Genomic DNA, 6,000 nt, shown 5'->3' on the forward strand with positions numbered 1-6,000 from the left:
TGCTTAAGTCAGCTAAATTACTTATCGCTTAATATTACTAAAATTAAATTCCCCGGCAATAGTGCCAAAAACTTGTTTGCTGATTTTACAACTCTGCAAGTGCACGGATCACGTATAAGTAATAAAGTAGTGAGTAGAGTATTGTCCCATAAGGAATTTAATCAGTAAATACCAAACTACACAGTGATTTTGACTATCTAGGCTATCAAATAAAATGAGGAAATGAAACTTGTTTATTTTAAATGCTAGAATAATAAACTTTAAATGCAATAGTCTATTTTGAAATAATTTTCGAATTAAGATTTCACACTTTAATCTTACTATGGACGTAATCTCGTCTATTTAGTAGATTGGGAATTGTTTGCCTTGATGGAAATTAATCCTAAGATATCTCAAGTCCTCTCTCAAGGCACCTAGGATGTATTTTAATTAACCTAAACCCTACTTTCATGGCGATTAGATTAATTAAAACCCTTTAAGATTTTTGACTAATTTTGGAACTCCACAAAGGTCATCAGCCTATCTCTAGGTCAGATTTCCTAAGTTCAAAATCTTGATTTTCTAATATTAATCTTCACCTTTTAGTCCTTTAATTAATATTTGTAATCAGTACTTAGTGGGTACCTACACATAACATGAATTAAGATTATAAGAAATTAAATCAAGGAACAAATCTCAAATCTAGTAAACAAAACATAATGTCAGTCCATAATAATGATTACAAGTATTACTCTCCTAATTCCAGAATATGAAAATTACTCATGAAGGAACGGAAGGGTGAAAAACACAAGTTTATATCATTGAATTCAAAAATTTTCACCTAGGGTCACATGCATCATGCAAGATTTATTTTTAACTATTTGATTTCAATGATAAAAAACATATTAAAACTCTTTTAATATGTTTTTGGATCTGTATTTACCATTTAAGATTTTAAAATTAATTACATTAATTTTAGAACCCTATATTAAATCAAGAATGATTACACTAACCTCTTGATGCACTGCAGCGTATTTGTGCCATTGAGATTCGTCTTCAGGACACCAGATGTTGTCCCTCTAGCTCGTCTACACCAAGAACACCTATGGCATCCCTTGAACAGCTTCTAAAGCTTTTTCTATTATTTAGAAAATCAAGTTCTGCCTTTTAAGAGATCAGAGATGTAAACAGGACACTAGAAACAATTTCTAGTATTTTTAATTCAAGAGATTGATGGCTAATCTCCTTGAATTGATGAGAGATGAAGAGGAAGAGAGGGAGAGCTTCAAAATGGCATGACAAAGGAGTGTGGCTACTAGTTGTTTTTTATTTTTCTCATAACAACACTTATATAGCTAGGTTAACACATTAAACCCTTACCACATGTTACCCTTTGATTAGCTCTAGATTTAAGTGACCCGATCACATTGTGCCAAGTGTCAAACCTATATTTAATCTTAATTTTAATCATCTTACATGATTAAAAGACATTTGGCAAGCTTATGTGTCATGCCATGTGTCACACTGCGAAATGACCAAAATGCCCCTGTGTCTTAATTTTGAGTTCTTAACCCAAAATAATTATTTCTCTTCTTCTAATTAATTTATATCAAATATAAATTAATTAATTAATCTCTATTAATTAATTTCTCATTAATTAAATTCATATTTAAACACTTTAAATATAAATTTAACTTATACTATACATCCAATAATCTAGATTTGGTTTTAAGTCATACTAGGGACTTTGCAATCTAATTGCAAATCAAACCTATTTAATTAATCAATTAAACTCTTTAATTAATTAATTAAATCATATTTAATTAGGTGATAACTTGTATATGTGTGTGACTTACTAGGCTCATCACTAATTGGCAATGAGATATGTTATCAACTCTTAATACCATCAGAACTCTTTCTTACTATAAATGATTTCTCTAAATCATTTTATGAACCTCATAGACCATGGTTAGTACCTAGCATAGTATGCCATGGCCACCCAATTAGTAATAAAGTTTACCTTAAATGAACATATAATTATTTGTTACCATGCACTAGAATCTCTCTGTTACAAAATCCCAACTCAAGCTGGAGTCATGGTTTATGTCAAACTCCATTTGCTATGAATATTATGTTCTCTTTTAATTCCAGTTCTTGATTAAAAAGATTTTCTCATCAGAAACTCTTTTCTGATTAAATCTATCTGTCCTGGCCAGGAGCTTGAAACATCAAGAACAATTAAATGAACATAGGATTTTATCTCTATTTACTTAGAGGAACAGATTCCATCTTGATCAACATCTACCTCCATATATAACTAGTAGGAGCCAACACATGCCCATATACCCATACACAGTATAAGTATAAAAGCAGTATCAAACTCAAACTACCTATATACAAGATAAATGTGCTATCTCAAGTCTAAAGATTATATGCACTGATATGATTTATGACAAAACATTGATAAGAGTAAACTCCATGTGCTTGTCATAAGTGTCACTGGTTCGGCTTACTTATCATTTATAAGTACTTATCATATTTGTCATATGGCATGAGACTCACCATTCCATCTTATTTATATCTCATATAAATAACTTGGGAACAAACATGAATACAATCTTTCTGGATAAGTCATGTCCTTATTATGAAGTATCCTCGATTGTGAACCTATTTATGATACTTTGTGCTAGAAATATTGTCACTCATATTCTTAACAACTTAAGAATAGAATTTCTAACAAAATATCAATGGACCTTTTCTATTACACATAAATATATTATGTAAACGGAAAAGTGGATATGCTTTTTATTAATAAAACATATACAAGATACATACTAAATGATATACTCTAGGGCATACTACTAACAATCTCCCACTAGCACTAGAGCCATTCATTACAATACCTTAGACCCATCTTCCCAAGATGTCGGTCTAACTGAGCTTGTGACAAAGGCTTAGTGAATGGATCAGCTGAATTTTTCAGCTGATGTTATTTTTCTGCATAGCTATATTGCCTTGCCCAATTATATGTCTGATATTATGGTAGTGCCTTTCTATGTTTTTAGATTTCTAGTGAGACCTTGGTTCCTTAGCCTGTATGACTGCTTCATTGTTGTCACAGTGTAGTGGAACTGCTGACTCAATGGAAGAAACTACTATAAGTTCTATCACGAACTTCTTTCTCCAAACAGCTTCCTTTGCAGTATCTGATGCAGCGATATACTCAGCCTCAGTAGTGGAATCTGTAGTCGTGCTCTGTTTGGAACTCTTCCAACTGATTGCATCTCCATTACAAATGAACACATATCCAGAGGTAGACTTTCTATCATCGATATTTGATTGGAAATCAGAATTAGTATAACCATCCAATTGCAAGTTTCCACCTCCATAAATCAAGAATAAATCCTTAGTTCTTCTCAAGTACTTAAGGATATTCTTGCCAGCTATCCAGTGTTCCAAACCTGGATTGGATTGATACCTGCTAGTCAATCTAACAACATATGCGATATTCGGCCTAATACACAACATTGCATACATTAAACTTCCAATAGCCGAAGCATATAGATTCCTGACCATTTTATCTCTTTCTTCAGGTGTCTTTGGAGACATCTCTTTAGAAAGATGGATACCATGTCTCACTGGTAACAATCCTCTCTTGGAATCAAGCATGTTAAACATCTTTAACACCTTTTCCAAGTATAGACTTTGGGATAAACCAATTATTCTTTTCGCTCTATCTCTATAGATGCGAATCCCAAGAATATAGGTTGCCTCCCCTAAGTCTTTTTATGGAGAATGTATTTGACAACCATATCTTTACAGTTGTCAATATACCTGTGTCATTACCCATCAACAATAGGTCATCCACATATAAGACAAGGAAAGTGATAGCACTGTCACTAACCTTCTTATATACACATGGCTCATCCTTATTTTTTATAAATCCAAAGGATTTAATGGCTTCATCAAAACAGATGTTCCAACTCCTTGAAGCTTGCTTCAACCCATAAATGGATCGCTTTAGCTTGCATACCTTGAAACCATCTTGGGATTCAAAACTCCTAGGTTGTTCCATAAAAATGTTTTCTTCAATGTATCCATTGAGAAAAGCTGTTTTGACATCCATCTGCCAAATCTCATAATCATAGTATGCAGCTATTGCTAATAGAATCCTAATTGATTTAAGCATGGCAACAGGCGAGAAAGTCTCCTTATAGTCGATTCCTTGCCTTTGGTGAAACTCTTTCGCTACTTGCCTTGCCTTATAGGTCTCTACCTTTCCATCAGAACCAATTTTCTTCTTGAAAACCCATTTGTTCCATATAGGTACAACACCTTCAGGTGGGTCAACAAGATCACAAACATGATTCTTATACATGGAATCAATCTCAGATTTCATAGCATCAATCCATTTTGAAGAATCTATATATGATATAGCTTCTTCATAGGTGAGTGGATCATCTCTAAGATCTACTTCTTCATAAGTAGATAACTCTTGTTCTTCTTCATGAAGGAAACCATATCTCACTGGTGGGTGAGATACCCTGGTTGTTCTACGAGGAAAAGCTGTAGATGTTTCATAAATAGGTATAGGTTGACTAGATGGATCTATATCCATCTGATTTGTTGATTGGTCAGAATTCTCCAATTCCAACTCTATTTGCCTTCCTTTGCCTCTTTCTTGAACAAACTGTTGTTCAAGAAATGTGGCATCTCTACTTATCACAACCTTTTGTGAAGTAGGCAAATAAAAATAATATCCAAAACTATCTTTTGGATATCCAACAAATCAACCTTTTTTCTGATCTGGTTTCCAATTTATCATTGTTCAGCTTTTTGATATAAGTTGGACAACCCCAAATCTTAACATGCTTAAGACTTGATTTTCTTCCATGCCATATCTCATAAGGTGTGGAAGAAACTGATTTTGATGGAATCCTATTAGAATATACAAAGCTGATTCTAATGCAAATCCCCAAAAGGAGATTGGCATATCAGTATAGCTCATCATACTACGTACCATATCCAATAGGGTACGATTTCTCCATTCAGATATACCATTCTGCTGTGGCATTCCTGGAGGAGTCAGTTGGGAAACAATGCCGTGCTCTCTCAAGTATTCGTCAAATTCAGTACTCAAATATTCACCTCCACCATCTGATCGAAGAGCTTTAATACTCTTTCCTGATTGATTTTCTACTTCAGATTTAAATTCTTTGAACTTTTCAAAGTATTCATGTTTGTATTTTATCAAATACAAATACCCAAACATTGATTTATCATCAGTAAAGGTAACAAAATAATGAAAACTGCCTCTAGCCATTTCCTTAAATGGACCACATACATCACTATTTATTGGCTCCAAAATATTTTCAGCTCTTAGCCCTTGTCCAACAAAGGGTGATCTAGTCATTTTGCCCTGAAGGCAAGATTCACAAGTAGGAGTAGGCTCAGAGCCCAATGAAGATAAAATCCCCATTTTCTCCAATTTTGCTATCCTATCTTCTGCAACATGACATAACCTTAAGTGCCAAATATATTTTGAACTTGAGTTGGTTTTCACTATGGCATTGCATTCTTTTATATCACTTGCATTCAATTTGCGTTTGTCATTATTATCCAAATAATAAAGACCATCATTCATATAACCCGAGCCAACATATTTATTTCCAAAATAAATATTGCAAACATCATCTGTGAACTAAAATTCATAGCCATTTCTAGTCAAACTAGATATAGAAATGATGTTCTTAAAAGCATCAGGTACATATAAAATTTTATCCAAACACAAAACATGTCCAAACATGTAAAAAGATTTAGATCCAATGGCTAAAGCTTCAACAGTTGAGCCATTACCAATCCGGACTCTAACATCTTGAGAACGCAAGCTGCTACTATTTGCTAGTTCCTGCATATCATTAGAAATGTGAGAACTGGCACCAGTATCTAAAACCCAAGCTGTAGATGAACTATGAGTATCATCAGAATCTAAATAACAAGATATGGACATGCCTTCCAAAG

Source organism: Hevea brasiliensis, chromosome 1 (assembly GCF_030052815.1).
Source record: "Hevea brasiliensis isolate MT/VB/25A 57/8 chromosome 1, ASM3005281v1, whole genome shotgun sequence".
NCBI lineage: Eukaryota > Viridiplantae > Streptophyta > Magnoliopsida > Malpighiales > Euphorbiaceae > Hevea > Hevea brasiliensis.